Here is an 18832-nt window from a genome sequence, read left to right as displayed (position 1 = left end):
ACTTGTTGAACGGATCCTGGGATTTTTCTGGTTTGGATCACGTAGTAATGTGGTATCACACTGAAACAGTCGATTGAACCTGGTTTCGATCAGTATTTTAGAGGATAACGCAACATAAGTCTGGGATAGGTCTGGGATTTGACCTCATCAGACTCATACTTTCGCTGTTTTCACATACTTGTTGAAGAGATCCTGGGTTTTTTCTGGTTTGGACCGCATAGTAATGTGTTACCACACTGAAACAGTCGATTAAACCAGGTTTCGATCAATATTTTTGAGGATAACGCATGTTAGGTCTAGGTTAGGCCTGGGATTTTCACTCATCAGTCTCATACTTTCGCATTCTTCTCATACTTGTTGAACGGATCCTGGGTTTTTGCTGGTTTGGATCACGTAGTAATGTGGGACCACACTGAAACAGTCAATTAAACCTGGTTTCGATCAATATATTAGAGAATAATTCATGTTAGGTCGAGGTTAGGTCTGGGATTTGCTCTCATCAGGCTCATTCTTTCGCATATTGCTCATACTTGATGGCTAGATCCTGGGCTTTTTCTGGATTGCATCACGTAGTAATGAAGTACAACACTGAAACAGTCAATTAATCCTGGTTACCATCAATATCTTAGAGGACAACGCAAGTTAGGTCTGGGATAGGTCTGGGATTTGCCCACATCAGACTCATACTTTCGCGTTTTTCACATACTTGTTGAAGAGATCCTGGGTTTTTTCTGGTTTGGATCACGTAGTAGTGTGGTACCACATTGAAACAGTCCATTAAACCTGGTTTGGATCAACATTTTAGAGGATAACGCATGTTAGGTCTAGGTTAGGTCTGGGATTTTCACTCATCAGACTCATACTTTCGCATTCTTCACATACTTGTTGAACGGATCCTGTGTTTTTTCTGGTTTGGATCACGTAGTAATGTGGTACCACACTGAAACAGTCAATTAAACCTGGTTTTGATCAATATCTTAGAGAATAATCCATGTTAGGTCTAGGTTAGGTCTGGGATTTGCCGTCATCAGGCTCATACTTTCGTATATTTCTCATACTTCATGGCTGGATCCTGGGCTATTTCTGGAATGGATCATGTAGTAATGTGGTACCACACTGAAACAGTCAATTAAACCTGGTTTGGATCAATATTTTTAGAGGATAACGCATGTTAGGTCTAGGTTAGCCCTGGGATTTTCACTCATCAGACTCATATTTTCGCATTCTTCACATACTTGTTGAACGGATCCTGGGTTTTTTCTGGTTTGGTTCACGTAGTAATGTGGTACCACACTGAAACATTCAATTAAACCTGATCTTGATAAATATTTCAGAGTATAACGCATGTTAGGTCTGGGTTAGGTCTAGGATTTGCCCTCATCAGGCTCATACTTTCGCATATTTCTCATACTTCATGGCTAGATCCTGGGCTGTTTCTGGATTGTATCACGTAGTAATGTGGTACCACGCTGAAACAGTCAATTAAACCTGGTTTCGATCAATATTTTAGAGGATAACGCAAGTTAGGTCTGGCATAGGTCTGGGATTCGCCCTCATCAGACTCATACTTTCGCGTTTTTGACATACTTGTTGAACAGATCCTGGGTTTTTTCTGGTTTGGATCACGTAGTAGTGTGGTACCACACTGAAACAGTCAATTAAACCTGGTTTTGATCAATATCTTAGAGAATAATTCATGTTAGGTCTAGGTTAGGTCTGGGATTTGCTCTCATCAGGCTCATTCTTTCGCATATTTCTCATACTTGATGGCTAGATCCTGGGCTATTTCTGGATTGCATAACGTAGTAATGAAGTACAACATTGAAACAGTCAATTAAACCTGGATTCCATCAATATCTTAGAGGACAACGCAAGTTAGGTCTGGGATTGTTCCGGGATTTGCCCACATCAGGCTCATACATTCGCGTTTTTCACATACTCGTTGAACAGATCCTCGGTTATTTTCTGGTTTGGATAGCATAGTAATGTGGTACCACACTGAAACAGTCGATTAAACCAGGTTTCGATCAATATTTTTGAGGATAACGCATGTTAGGTCTAGGTTAGGCCTGGGATTTTCACTCATCAGACACTTACTTTCGCATTCTTCACATACTTGTTGAACGGATCCTGGGTTTTTTCTGGTTTGGATCACGTAGTAATGTGGGACCACACGGAAACAGTCGATTAAACCAGGTTTCGATCAATATTTTTGAGGATAACGCATGTTAGGTCTAGGTTAGGCCTGGGATTTTCACTCATCAGACTCATACTTTCGCATTCTTCTCATACTTGTTGAACGGATCCTGGGTTTTTGCTGGTTTGGATCACGTAGTAATGTGGGACCACACAGAAGCAATCAATTAAACCTGGTCTTGATAAATATTTTAGAGGATAACGCATGTTAGGTCTGGGTTAGGTCTAGGATTTGCCCTCGTCTGGCTCAAACTTTCGCATATTTCTCATACTTCATGGCTAGATCCTGGGCTATTTCTGGATTGTATCACGTAGTAATGTGGTACCACACAGAAACAGTCAATTAAACCTGGTTTCGATCAATATTTTAGAGGATAACGCAAGTTAGGTCTGGGATAGGTCTGGGATTTTCCCTCATCAGGCTCATACTTTCGCGTTTTTCACATACTTGTTGAACAGATCCTGGGTTTTTTTCTGGATTGGGTGACGTAGTAGTGTGGTACCACACTGAAACAGTCGATTAAACCTGGTTTCGATCAATATTTTTGAGGATAACGCATGTTAGGTCTAGGTTAGGCCTGGGATTTTCACTCATCAGACACTTACTTTCGCATTCTTCACATACTTGTTGAACGGATCCTGGGTTTTTTCTGGTTTGGATCACGTAGTAATGTGGGACCACACGGAAACAGTCAATTAAACCTGGTTTCGATCAATATATTAGAGAATAATTCATGTTAGGACTAGGTTAGGTCTGGGATTTGCTCTCATCAGGCTCATTCTTTCGCATATTTCTCATACTTGATGGCTAGATCCTGGGCTTTTTCTGGATTGCATAACGTAGTAATGAAGTACAACACTGAAACAGTCAATTAAACCTGGATTCCATCAATATCTTAGAGGACAACGCAAGTTAGGTCTGGGATAGGTCTGGGATTTGCCCACATCAGGCTCATACTTTCGCGTTTTTCACATACTCGTTGAACAGATCCTGGGTTATTTTCTGGTTTGGATCGCATAGTAATGTGTTACCACACTGAAACAGTCGATTAAACCAGGTTTCGATCAATATTTTTGAGGATAACGCATGTTAGGTCTAGGTTAGGCCTGGGATTTTCACTCATCAGTCTCATACTTTCGCATTCTTCTCATAATTGTTGAACGGATCCTGGGTTTTTGCTGGTTTGGATCACGTAGTAATGTGGGACCACACGGAAACAGTCAATTAAACCTGGTTTCGATCAATACATTAGAGAATAATTCATGTTAGGTCTAGGTTAGGTCTGGGGTTTGCTCTCATCAGGCTCATTCTTTCGCATATTTCTCATACTTGATGGCTAGATCCTGGGCTTTTTCTGGATTGCATCACGTAGTAATGAAGTACAACACTGAAACAGTCAATTAAACCTGGTTACCATCAATATCTTAGAGGACAACGCAAGTTAGGTCTGGGATAGGTCTGGGATTTGCCCACATCAGACTCATACTTTCGCGTTTTTCACATACTTGTTGAAGAGATCCTGGGTTTTTTCTGGTTTGGATCACGTAGTAGTGTGGTGCCACACTGAAACAGTCCATTAAACCTGGTTTGGATCAACATTTTAGAGGATAACGCATGTTAGGTCTAGGTTAGGTCTGGGATTTTCACTCATCAGACTCATACTTTCGCATTCTTCACATACTTGTTGAACGGATCCTGTGTTTTTTCTGGTTTGGATCACGTAGTAAAGTGGTACCACACTGAAACAGTCAATTAAACCTGGTTTTGATCAATATCTTAGAGAATAATTCATGTTAGGTCTAGGTTAGGTCTGGGATTTGCCGTCACCAGGCTCATACTTTCGCATATTTCTCATACTTCATGGCTCGATCCTGGGCTATTTCTGGATTGGATCATGTAGTAATGTGGTACCACACTGAAACAGTCAATTAAACCTGGTTTGGATCAATATTTTTAGAGGATAACGCATGTTAGGTCTAGGTTAGCCCTGGGATTTCACTCATCAGACTCATACTTTCGCATTCTTCACATACTTGTTGAACGGATCCTGGGTTTTTTCTGGTTTGGTTCACGTAGTAATGTGGTACCACACTGAAACATTCAATTAAACCTGATCTTGATAAATATTTCAGAGTATAACGCATGTTAGGTCTGGGTTAGCTCTAGGATTTGCCCTCATCAGGCTCATACTTTCGCATATTTCTCATACTTCATGGCTAGATCCTGGGCTGTTTCTGGATTGTATAACGTAGTAATGTGGTACCACGCTGAAACAGTCAATTAAACCTGGTTTCGATCAATATTTTAGAGGATAACGCAAGTTAGGTCTGGCATAGGTCTGGGATTCGCCCTCTTCAGACTCATACTTTCGCATATTTCTCATACTAGATGGCTAGTTCCTGGGCTTTTTCTGGATTGCATCACGTAGTAATGAAGTACAACACTGAAACACTCAATTAAACCTGGTTTCGATCAATATTATTGAGGATAACGCATGTTAGGTCTAGGTTAGGCCTGGGATTTTCACTCATCAGACTCATACTTTCGCATTCTTCACATACTTGTTGCACGGATCCTGGGTTTTTTCTGGTTTGGATCACGTAGTAATGTAGGACCACACTGAAACAGTCAATTAAACCTGGTTTGGATCAATATTTTAGAGAATAAGTCATGTTAGGTCTAGGTTATGTCTGGGATTTGCTCTCATCAGGCTCATTCTTTCGCATATTTCTCATAGTTGATGGCTAGATCCTGGGCTTTTTCTGGATTGCATCTCGTAGTAATGAAGTGCAACACTGAAACAGTCAATTAAACCTGGTTTCCATCAATATCTTAGAGGACAACGCAAGTTAGGTCTGGGATAGGTCTGGGACTTGCCCTCATCACGCTCATACTTTCGCGTTTTTGACATACTTGTTGAACAGATCCTGGGTTTTTTCTGGTTTGGATCACGTAGTAGTGTGGTACCACACTGAAAGAGTCCATTAAACCAGGTTTGGATCAATATTTTTGAGGATAACGCATGTTAGGTCTAGGTTAGGTCGGGGATTTTCACTCATCAGACTCATACTTTCGCATTCTTCACATACTTGTTGAACGGATCCTGTGTTTTTTCTGGTTTGGATCACGTAGTAATGTGGTACCCCACTGAAACAGACAATTAAACCTGGTTTTGATCAATATCTTAGAGAATAATCCATGTTAGGTCTAGGTTAGGTCTGGGATTTGCCGTCATCAGGCTCATACTTTCGTATATTTCTCATACTTCATGGCTGGATCCTGGGCTATTTCTGGAATGGATCATGTAGTAATGTGGTACCACACTGAAACAGTCAATTAAACCTGGTTTGGATCAATATTTTTAGAGGATAACGCATGTTAAGTCTAGGTTAGCCCTGGGATTTTCACTCATCAGACTCATACTTTCGCATTCTTCACATACTTGTTGAACGGATCCTGGGTTTTTTCTGGTTTGGTTCACGTAGTAATGTGGTACCACACTGAAACATTCAATTAAACCTGATCTTGATAAATATTTCAGAGTATAACGCATGTTAGGTCTGGGTTAGGTCTAGGATTTGCCCTCATCAGGCTCATACTTTCGCATATTTCTCATACTTCATGGCTAGATCCTGGGCTGTTTCTGGATTGTATCACGTAGTAATGTGGTACCACGCTGAAAGAGTCAATTAAACCTGGTTTCGATCAATATTTTAGAGGATAACGCAAGTTAGGTCTGGCATAGGTCTGGGATTCGCCCTCATCAGACTCATACTTTCGCGTTTTTCACATACTTGTTGAACTGATCCTGGGCTTTTTCTGGTTTGGATCACGTAGTAATGTGGTAACACATTGAAACAGTCAATTAAACCTGGTTTCGATCAATATTTTAGAGAATAATTCATGTTAGGTCTAGGTTAGGTCTGGGATTTGCTCTCATCAGGCTCATACTTTCGCATATTTCTCATACTAGATGGCTAGTTCCTGGGCTTTTTCTGGATTGAGCACGTAGTAATGAAGTACAACACTGAAACACTCAATTAAACCTGGTTTCGATCAATATTATTGAGGATAACGCATGTTAGGTCTAGGTTAGGCCTGGGATTTTCACTCATCAGACTCATACTTTCGCATTCTTCACATACTTGTTGAACGGATCCTGGGTTTTTTCTGGTTTGGATCACGTAGTAATGTGGGACCACACTGAAACAGTCAATTAAACCTGGTTTCGATCAATATTTTAGAGAATAATTCATGTTAGGTCTAGGTTAGGTCTGGGATTTGCTCTCATCAGGCTCATTCTTTCGCATATTTCTCATACTTGATGGCAAGATCCTGGGCTTTTTCTGGATTGCATCTCCTAGTAATGAAGTGCAACACTGAAACAGTCAATTAAACCTGGTTTCCATCAATATCTTAGAGGACAACGCAAGTTAGGTCTGGGATAGGTCTGGGATTTTCACTCATCACGCTCATACTTTCGCGTTTTTGACATACTTGTTGAACAGATCCTGGGTTTTTTTCTGGTTTGGATCACGTAGTAGTGTGGTACCACACTGAAACAGTCCATTAAACCAGGTTTGGATCAATATTTTAGAGGATAACGCATGTTAGGTCTAGGTTAGGTCGGGGATTTTCACTCATCAGACTCATACTTTCGCATTCTTCACATACTAATTGTACAGATCCTGGGTTTTATTCTGGTTTGGATCACGTAGTAATGTGGTACCACACTGAAACAGTCGATTAAACCTGGTTTCGTTCAATAATTTTGAGGGTAACGCATGTTAGGTCTAGGTTAGGCCTGGGGTTTTCCCTCATCAGACTCATACTTTCGCATTCTTCACATACTTGTTGAACGGATCCTGAGTTTTTTCTGGTTTGGATCACGTAGTAATGTGGTACCACACTGAAACAGTCGATTGAACCTGGTTTCGATCAGTATTTTAGAGGATAACGCAACATAAGTCTGGGATAGGTCTGGGATTTGACCTCATCAGACTCATACTTTCGCGTTTTTCACATACTTGTTGAAGAGATCCTGGGTTTTTTCTGGTTTGGATCACGTAGTAGTGTGGAACCACACTGAAACAGTCCATTAAACCTGGTTTGGATCAATATTTTAGAGGATAACGCATGTTAGGTCTAGGTTAGGTCTGGGATTTGCTCTCATCAGGCTCATACTTTCGCACACTTCACATACTCGTTGAACAGATCCTGGGTTTTTTCTGGTTTGGATCACATCGTAATGTGGTACCACACTGAAACAGTCGATGAAACCTGGTTTCGATCAATATTTTAGAGGATAACGCAAGTTAAGTCTGGGATTGGTCTGGGATTTGACCTCATCAGACTCATACTTTCGCACACTTCACATACTCGTTGAACAGATCCTGGGTTATTTTCTGGTTTGGATCACATAGTAATGTGGTACCACACTGAAACAGTCGATTAAACCAGGTTTCGATCAATATTTTAGAGGATAACGCATGTTAGGCCTAGGTTAGGCCTGGGATTTTCACTCATCACGCTCATACTTTCGCATTCTTCACATACTTGTTGAACGGATCCTGGGTTTTTTCTGGTTTGGATCACGTAGTAATGTGGTACCACACTGAAACAGTCGATTGAACCTGGTTTCGATCAGTATTTTATAGGATAACGCAACATAAGACTGGGATAGGTCTGGGATTTGACCTCATCAGACTCATACTTTCGCGTTTTTCACATACTTGTTGAAGAGATCCTGGGTTTTTTTCTGGATTGGGTCACGTAGTAATGAAGTACAACACTGAAACAGTCAATTAAACCTGGTTTCCATCAATATTTTAGAGGACATCGCATGTTAGGTCTAGGTTAGGCGTGGGATTTGCCCTCATCAGGGTCATACTTTCGCAGTTTTAACATACATGTTGACCTGATCGAGGGTTTTTTCTGCTTTGGATCACGTAGTAAAGTGGTACCACACTGAAACAGTCCATTAAACCTGGTTTGGATCAATATTTTAGAGGATAACGCATTGTAGGTCTGGGATAGGTCTGGGATTTGCCCTCATCAGGCTCATACTTTCGCGTTTTTCACATACTTGTTGAACAGATACTGGGTTTTTTCTGGTTTGGATCACGTAGTAGTGTGGTACCACACTGAAACAGTCGATGAAACCTGGTTTCGATCAATATTTTAGAGGATAACGCAAGTTAGGTCTGGGATAGTTCTGGGATTTTCCCTCATCAGGCTCATACTTTCGCGTTCTTCACATACTTGTTGAACAGATCCTGGGTTTTTTTCTGGATTGGGTCACGTAGTAATGAAGTACAACACTGAAACAGTCAATTAAACCTGGTTTCCATCAATATTTTAGAGGACATCGCATGTTAGGTCTAGGTTAGGCCTGGGATTTGCCCTCATCAGGGTCATACTTTCGCAGTTTTAACATACATGTTGACCTGATCGAGGGTTTTTTCTGCTTTTGATCACGTAGTAAAGTGGTACCACACTGAAACAGTCCATTAAACCTGGTTTGGATCAATATTTTAGAGGATAACGCATTGTAGGTCTGGGATAGGTCTGGGATTTGCCCTCATCAGGCTCATACTTTCGCGTTTTTCACATACTTGTTGAACAGATCCTGGGTTTTTTCTGGTTTGGATCACGTAGTAGTGTGGTACCACACTGAAACAGTCGATGAAACCTGGTTTCGATCAATATTTTAGAGTATAACTCATGTTAGGTCTAGGTTAGGCCTGGGATTTTCATTTATCTGACTCATATTTTCGCGTTTTTCACATACTTGTTGAACAGATCCTGGGTTTTTTCTGGTTTGGATCACGAAGTAGTGTGGTACCACACTGAAACAGTCCATTAAACCTGGTTTCGCTCAATATTTTAGAGGATAACGCATGTTAGGTCTAGGTTAGGTCTGGGATTTGCTCTCATCAGGCTCATTCTTTCGCATATTTCTCATACTTGATGTTTAGATCCTGGGCTTTTTCTGGATTGCATCACGTAGTAATGTAGTACCACACTGAAACAGTCAATGAAACCTGGTTTCCATCAATATTTTAGAGGACAACGCAAGTTAGGTCTAGGTAAGGCCTGAGATTTTCACTGATCAGACTCATACTTTCGCATCCTTCACATACTTGTTGAACGGATCCTGGGTTTTTTCTGGTTTGGATCACGTAGTAATGTGGTACCTCACTGAAACGGTCAATTAAACCTGGTTTCGATCAATATTTTGGAGGATAACGCATTGTAGGTCTCGGATAGGTCTGCGATTTGCCCTCATCAGACTCATACTTTCGCACACTTCACATACTCGTTGAACAGATCCTGGGTTTTTTCTGGTTTGGATCACGTAGTAATGTGGTACCACACTGAAACAGTCGATGAAACCTGGTTTCGATCAATATTTTAGAGGATAACGCAAGTTAAGTCTGGGATTGGTCTGGGATTTGACCTCATCAGACTCATACTTTCGCACACTTCACATACTCGTTGAACAGATCCTGGGTTATTTTCTGGTTTGGACCACATAGTAATGTGGTACCACACTGAAACAGTCGATTAAACCAGGTTTCGATCAATATTTTTGAGGATAACGCATGTTAGGTCTAGGTTAGGCCTGGGATTTTCACTCATCAGACTCATACTTTCATATTCTTCACATACTTGTTGAACGGATCCTGGGTTTTTTCTGGTTTTGATCACGTAGTAATGTGGTACCACACTGAAACAGTCGATTAAACAGGGTTTCGATCAGTATTTTAGAGGATAACGCAACATAAGTCTGGGATAGGTCTGGGAGTTGACCTCATCAGACTCATGCTTTCGCGTTTTTCACATACTTGTTGAACAGATCCTGGGTTTTTTCTGGTTTGGATCACGTAGTAGTGTGGTACCGCACTGAAACAGTCCATTAATCCTGGTTTGGATCAATATTTTAGAGGATAACGCATGTTAGGTCTAGGTTAGGTCTGAGATTTTCACTCATCAGACTCATACTTTCGCACACTTCACATACTCGTTGAACAGATCCTGGGTTTTTTCTGGTTTGGATCACGTAGTAATGTGGTACCACACTGAAACAGTCGATGAAACCTGGTTTCGATCAATATTTCAGAGGATAACGTAAGTTAAGTCTGGGATTTGACCTCATCAGACTCATACTTTCGCACACTTCACATACTCGTTGAACAGATCCTGGGTTATTTTCTGGTTTGGACCACATAGTAATGTGGTACCACACTGAAGCAGTCGATTAAACCAGGTTTCGATCAATATTTTAGAGGATAACGCATGTTAGGTCTGGGTTAGGTCTAGGATTTGCCCTCATCAGGCTCATTCTTTCGCATATTACTCAAACTTGATGGCTAGATCCTGGGCTTTTTCTGGATTGCATCACGTAGCAATGAAGTACAACACTGAAACAGTCGATTAAACCAGGTTTCGATCAATATTTTAGAGTATAACTCATGTTAGGTCTAGGTTAGGCCTGGGATTTTCATTTATCTGACTCATATTTTCGCGTTTTTCACATACTTGTTGAACAGATCCTGGGTTTTTTCAGGTTTGGATCACATAGTAATGTGGTACCACACTGAAGCAGTCGATTAAACCAGGTTTCGATCAATATTTTTGAGGATAACGCATGTTAGGTCTTGGTTAGGTCTGGGATTTTCACTCATCAGACTCATACTTTCGCATTCTTCACATACTTGTTGAACGGATCCTGGGTTTTTTCTGGTTTTGATCACGTAGTAATGTGGTACCACACTGAAACAGTCGATTAAACCTGGTTTCGTTCAGTATTTTAGAGGATAACGCAACATAAGTCTGGGATAGGTCTGGGTGTTGACCTCATCAGACTCATGCTTTCGCGTTTTTCACATACTTGTTGAACAGATCCTGGGTTTTTTCTGGTTTGGATCACGTAGTAGTGTGGTACCACACTGAAACAGTCCATTAAACCTGCTTGCGATCAATATTTTAGAGGATAACGCATGTTAGGACTGGGTTAGGTCTAGGATTTGCCCTCATCAGGCTCATTTTTTCGCATATTTCTCAAACTTGATGGCTAGATCCTGGGTTTTTTCAGGATTGGATCACGTAGTAGAGTGGTACCACACTGAAACAGTCCATTAAACCTGGTTTGGATCAATATTTTAGAGGATAACGCATGTTAGGTCTAGGTTAGGTCTGAGATTTTCACTCATCAGACTCATACTTTCGCACACTTCACATACTCGTTGAACAGATCCTGGGTTTTTTCTGGTTTGGATCACGTAGTAATGTGGTACCACACTGAAACAGTCGATGAGACCTGGTTTCGATCAATATTTCAGAGGATAACGTAAGTTAAGTCTGGGATTTGACCTCATCAGACTCATACTTTCGCACACTTCACATACTCGTTGAACAGATCCTGGGTTATTTTCTGGTTTGGACCACATAGTAATGTGGTACCACACTGAAGCAGTCGATTAAACCAGGTTTCGATCAATATTTTAGAGTATAACTCATGTTAGGTCTAGGTTAGGCCTGGGATTTTCATTTATCTGACTCATATTTTCGCGTTTTTCACATACTTGTTGAACAGATCCTGGGTTTTTTCTGGTTTGGATCACGTAGTAATGTGGGACCACACTGAAACAATCAATTAAACCTGGTCTTGATAAATATTTTAGAGGATAGCGCATGTTAGGTCTGGGATAGGTCTGGGATTTGCCCTCATCAGACTCATACTTTCGCACACTTCACATACTCGATGAACAGATCCTGGGTTATTTTCTGGTTTGGATCACATAGTAATGTGGTACCACACTGAAACAGTCGATTAAACCTGGTTTCGTTCAGTATTTTAGAGGATAACGCAACATAAGTCTGGGATAGGTCTGGGAGTTGACCTCATCAGACTCATGCTTTCGCGTTTTTCACATACTTGTTGAACAGATCCTGGGTTTTTTCTGGTTTGGATCACGTAGTAGTGTGGTACCACACTGAAACGGTCCATTAAACCTGCTTGCGATCAATATTTTAGAGGATAACGCATGTTAGGACTGGGTTAGATCTAGGATTTGCCCTCATCAGGCTCATTTTTTCGCATATTTCTCAAACTTGATGGCTAGATCCTGGGCTTTTTCTGGATTGCATCACGTAGTAATGTGGTACCACACTGAAACATTCAATTAAACCTGGTCTTGACAAATATTTTAGAGGATAACGCATTGTAGGTCTGGGTTAGGTCTAGGATTTGCCCTCATCAGGCTCATACTTTCGCATATTTCTCATACTTCATGGCTAGATCCTGGGCTTTTTCTGGATTGCATCACGTAGTAATGAAGTACAACACTGAAACAGTCAATTAAACCTGGTTTCCATCAATATCTTAGAGGACAACGCAAGTTAGGTCTGGGATAGGTCTTGGACTTGCCCTCATCAGGCTCATACTTTCGCGTTTTTCACATACTTGTTGAACAGATCCTGGGTTTTTTCAGGATTGGATCACGTAGTAGAGTGGTACCACACTGAAACAGTCCATTAAACCTGGTTTGGATCAATATTTTAGAGGATAACGCATGTTAGGTCTAGGTTAGGTCTGAGATTTTCACTCATCAGACTCATACTTTCGCACACTTCACATACTCGTTGAACAGATCCTGGGTTTTTTCTGGTTTGGATCACGTAGTAATGTGGTACCACACTGAAACAGTCGATGAAACCTGGTTTCGATCAATATTTCAGAGGATAACGTAAGTTAAGTCTGGGATTTGACCTCATCAGACTCATACTTTCGCACACTTCACATACTTGCTGAACGGATCCTGGGCTTTTTCTGGTTTGGATCACGTAGTAATGTGGGACCACACTGAAACAGTCATTTAAACCTGATTTCGATCAATATTTTAGAGAATAATTCAATTAGGTCTAGGTTTGGTCTGGGATTTGCTCTCATCAGGCTCATTCTTTCGCATATTTCTCATACTTGATGGCTAGATCCTTGGCTTTTTCTGGATTGCATCACGTAGTAATGAAGTACAACACTGAAACAGTCAATTAAACCTGGTTTCCATCAATACCTTAGAGGACAACGCAAGTTAGGTCTGGAATATGTCTGGGGTTTGCCCTCATCAGGCTCATACTTTCGCGTTTTTCACATACTTGTTGAACAGACCCTGGGCTTTTTCTGGTTTGTATCACGTAGTAGTGTGGTACCACACTGAAACAGTCGATTAAACCAGGTTTCGATCAATGTTTTAGAGTATAACTCATGTTAGGTCTAGGTTAGGCCTGGGATTTTCATTTATCTGACTCATATTTTCGCGTTTTTCACATACTTGTTGAACAGATCCCGGGTTTTTTCTGGTTTGGATCACGTAGTAATGTGGGACCACACTGAAACAATCAATTAAACCTGGTCTTGATAAATATTTTAGAGGATAGCGCATGTTAGGTCTGGGATAGGTCTGGGATTTGCCCTCATCAGACTCATACTTTCGCACACTTCACATACTCGTTGAACAGATCCTGGGTTATTTTCTGGTTTGGATCACATAGTAATGTGGTACCACACTGAAGCAGTCGATTAAACCAGGTTTCGATCAATATTTTTGAGGATAACGCATGTTAGGTCTTGGTTAGGTCTGGGATTTTCACTCATCAGACTCATACTTTCGCATTCTTCACATACTTGTTGAACGGATCATGTGTTTTTTCTGGTTTGGATCACGTAGTAATGTGGGACCACACTGAAACAATCAATTAAACCTGGTCTTGATAAATATTTTAGAGGATAACGCATGTTAGGTCTGGGTTAGGTCTGGGATTTGCCCTCATCAGACTCATACTTTCGCACACTTCACATACTCGTTGGACAGATCCTGGGTTTTTTCTGGTTTTGATCACGTAGTAATGTGGAACCACACTGAAACAATCAATTAAACCTGGTCTTGATAAATATTTTAGAGGATAACGCATGTTAGGTCTGGGTTAGGTCTGGGATTTGCTCTCATCAGGCTCATTCTATCGCATATTTCTCATACTTCATGGCTAGATCCTGGGCTTTCTCTGGATTGCATCACGTAGTAATGAAGTGCAACACTGAAACAGTCAATTAAACCTGGTTTCCATCAATATCTTAGAGGACAACGCAAGTTAGGTCTGGGATAGGTCTGGGACTTGCCCTCATCAGGCTCATACTTTCGCGTTTTTCACATACTTGTTGAACAGATCCTGGGTTTTTTCTGGTTTGGATCACGTAGTAGTGTGGTACCACACTGAAACAGTCCATTAAACCTGCTTGCGATCAATATTTTAGAGGATAACGCATGTTAGGTCTGGGTTAGGTCTAGGATTTGCCCTCATCAGGCTCATTCTTTCGCATATTACTCAAACTTGATGGCTAGATCCTGGGCTTTTTCTGGATTGCATCACGTAGTAATGAAGTACAACACTGAAACAGTCAATTAAACCTGGTTTCCATCAATATCTTAGAGGACAACGCAAGTTAGGTCTAGGTTAGGCCTGGGATTTTCACTCATCAGGCTCATACTTTCGCATTCCTCACATACTTGTTGAACGGATCCTGGGTTTTTTCTGGTTTGGATCACGTAGTAATGTGGGACCACACTGAAACAGTCAATTAAACCTGGTTTCCATCAATATCTTAGAGGACAACGCAAGTTAGGTCTGGGATAGGTCTGGGACTTGCCCTCATCAGGCTCATACTTCCGCGTTTTTCACATACTTGTTGAACAGATCCTGGGTTTTCTCTGGTTTGGACCACGTAGTAATGTGGGACCACACTGAAACAGTCAATTAAACCTGGTTTCAATCAATATTTTAGAGAATAATTCATGTTAGGTCTAGGTTAGGTCTGGGATTTGCTCTCATCAGGCTCATTCTTTCGCATATTTCTCATACTTGATGGCTAGATCCTGGGCTTTTTCTGGATTGCATCACGTAGTAATGAAGTACAACACTGAAACAGTCAATTAAACCTGGTTTCCATCAATATCTTAGAGGACAACGCAAGTTAGGTCTGGGATAGGTATGGGATTTGCCCTCATCAGGCTCATACTTTCGCGTTTTTCACATACTTGTTGAACAGATCCTGGGTTTTTTCTGGTTTGTATCACGTAGTAGTGTGGTACCACACTGAAACAGTCCATTAAACCTGGTTTGGATCAATATCTTAGAGGATAACGCGTGTTAGGTCTGGGTTAGGTCTGGGATTTTCCCTCATCAGACTCATACTTTCGCGTTTTTCACATACTTGTTGAACAGATCCTGGGTTTTTTCAGGTTTGGATCACGTTGTAGTGTGGTACCACACTGAAACAGTCCATTAAACCTGGTTTGGATCAATATTTTAGAGGATAACGCAAGTTAAGTCTGGGATTGGTCTGGGATTTGACCTCATCAAACTCATACTTTCGCACACTTCACATACTCGTTGAACAGATCCTGGCTTATTTTCTGGTTTGGATCACATAGTAATGTGGTACCACTCTGAAACAGTCGATTAAACCAGGTTTCGATCAATATTTTTGAGGATAACGCATGTTAGGTCTAGGTTAGGCCTGGGATTTTCACTCTTCAGACTCATACTTTCGCATTCTGCACATACTTGTTGAACAGATCCTGGGGTTTTTCTGGTTTGGATCACGTAGTAGTGTGGTACCACACTGACACAGTCCATTAAACCTGGTTTGGATTAATATTTTAGAGGATAACGCATGTTAGGTCTGGGTTAGGTCTGGGATTTTCACTCATCAGACTCATACTTTCGCACACTTCACATACTCGTTGAACAGATCCTGGGTTTTTTCTGGTTTGGATCACGTAGTAATGTGGTACCACACTGAAACAGTCGATGAGACCTGGTTTCGATCAATATTTCAGAGGATAACGTAAGTTAAGTCTGGGATTTGACCTCATCAGACTCATACTTTCGCACACTTCACATACTCGTTGAACAGATCCTGGGTTTTTTCTGGTTTGGATCACGTAGTAATGTGGTACCACACTGAAACAGTCGATGAGACCTGGTTTCGATCAATATTTCAGAGGATAACGTAAGTTAAGTCTGGGATTTGACCTCATCAGACTCATACTTTCGCACACTTCACATACTCGTTGAACAGATCCTGGGTTATTTTCTGGTTTGGACCACATAGTAATGTGGTACCACACTGAAGCAGTCGATTAAACCAGGTTTCGATCAATATTTTAGAGTATAACTCATGTTAGGTCTAGGTTAGGCCTGGGATTTTCATTTATCTGACTCATATTTTCGCGTTTTTCACATACTTGTTGAACAGATCCTGGGTTTTTTCTGGTTTGGATCACGTAGTAATGTGGGACCACACTGAAACAATCAATTAAACCTGGTCTTGATAAATATTTTAGAGGATAGCGCATGTTAGGTCTGGGATAGGTCTGGGATTTGCCCTCATCAGACTCATACTTTCGCACACTTCACATACTCGATGAACAGATCCTGGGTTATTTTCTGGTTTGGATCACATAGTAATGTGGTACCACACTGAAACAGTCGATTAAACCTGGTTTCGTTCAGTATTTTAGAGGATAACGCAACATAAGTCTGGGATAGGTCTGGGAGTTGACCTCATCAGACTCATGCTTTCGCGTTTTTCACATACTTGTTGAACAGATCCTGGGTTTTTTCTGGTTTGGATCACGTAGTAGTGTGGTACCACACTGAAACGGTCCATTAAACCTGCTTGCGATCAATATTTTAGAGGATAACGCATGTTAGGACTGGGTTAGATCTAGGATTTGCCCTCATCAGGCTCATTTTTTCGCATATTTCTCAAACTTGATGGCTAGATCCTGGGCTTTTTCTGGATTGCATCACGTAGTAATGTGGTACCACACTGAAACATTCAATTAAACCTGGTCTTGACAAATATTTTAGAGGATAACGCATTGTAGGTCTGGGTTAGGTCTAGGATTTGCCCTCATCAGGCTCATACTTTCGCATATTTCTCATACTTCATGGCTAGATCCTGGGCTTTTTCTGGATTGCATCACGTAGTAATGAAGTACAACACTGAAACAGTCAATTAAACCTGGTTTCCATCAATATCTTAGAGGACAACGCAAGTTAGGTCTGGGATAGGTCTTGGACTTGCCCTCATCAGGCTCATACTTTCGCGTTTTTCACATACTTGTTGAACAGATCCTGGGTTTTTTCAGGATTGGATCACGTAGTAGAGTGGTACCACACTGAAACAGTCCATTAAACCTGGTTTGGATCAATATTTTAGAGGATAACGCATGTTAGGTCTAGGTTAGGTCTGAGATTTTCACTCATCAGACTCATACTTTCGCACACTTCACATACTCGTTGAACAGATCCTGGGTTTTTTCTGGTTTGGATCACGTAGTAATGTGGTACCACACTGAAACAGTCGATGAAACCTGGTTTCGATCAATATTTCAGAGGATAACGTAAGTTAAGTCTGGGATTTGACCTCATCAGACTCATACTTTCGCACACTTCACATACTTGCTGAACGGATCCTGGGCTTTTTCTGGTTTGGATCACGTAGTAATGTGGGACCACACTGAAACAGTCATTTAAACCTGATTTCGATCAATATTTTAGAGAATAATTCAATTAGGTCTAGGTTTGGTCTGGGATTTGCTCTCATCAGGCTCATTCTTTCGCATATTTCTCATACTTGATGGCTAGATCCTTGGCTTTTTCTGGATTGCATCACGTAGTAATGAAGTACAACACTGAAACAGTCAATTAAACCTGGTTTCCATCAATACCTTAGAGGACAACGCAAGTTAGGTCTGGAATATGTCTGGGGTTTGCCCTCATCAGGCTCATACTTTCGCGTTTTTCACATACTTGTTGAACAGACCCTGGGCTTTTTCTGGTTTGTATCACGTAGTAGTGTGGTACCACACTGAAACAGTCGATTAAACCAGGTTTCGATCAATGTTTTAGAGTATAACTCATGTTAGGTCTAGGTTAGGCCTGGGATTTTCATTTATCTGACTCATATTTTCGCGTTTTTCACATACTTGTTGAACAGATCCCGGGTTTTTTCTGGTTTGGATCACGTAGTAATGTGGGACCACACTGAAACAATCAATTAAACCTGGTCTTGATAAATATTTTAGAGGATAGCGCATGTTAGGTCTGGGATAGGTCTGGGATTTGCCCTCATCAGACTCATACTTTCGCACACTTCACATACTCGTTGAACAGATCCTGGGTTATTTTCTGGTTTGGATCACATAGTAATGTGGTACCACACTGAAGCAGTCGATTAAACCAGGTTTCGATCAATATTTTTGAGGATAACGCATGTTAGGTCTTGGTTAGGTCTGGGATTTTCACTCATCAGACTCATACTTTCGCATTCTTCACATACTTGTTGAACGGATCATGTGTTTTTTCTGGTTTGGATCACGTAGTAATGTGGGACCACACTGAAACAATCAATTAAACCTGGTCTTGATAAATATTTTAGAGGATAACGCATGTTAGGTCTGGGTTAGGTCTGGGATTTGCCCTCATCAGACTCATACTTTCGCACACTTCACATACTCGTTGGACAGATCCTGGGTTTTTTCTGGTTTTGATCACGTAGTAATG

This window comes from Colletes latitarsis, unplaced genomic scaffold, assembly GCF_051014445.1.
Source record: "Colletes latitarsis isolate SP2378_abdomen unplaced genomic scaffold, iyColLati1 scaffold0002, whole genome shotgun sequence".
Taxonomy (NCBI): domain Eukaryota; kingdom Metazoa; phylum Arthropoda; class Insecta; order Hymenoptera; family Colletidae; genus Colletes; species Colletes latitarsis.
The sequence above is the reverse complement of the archived record's forward strand: the minus strand, read 5'-3'. Positions refer to the sequence as shown.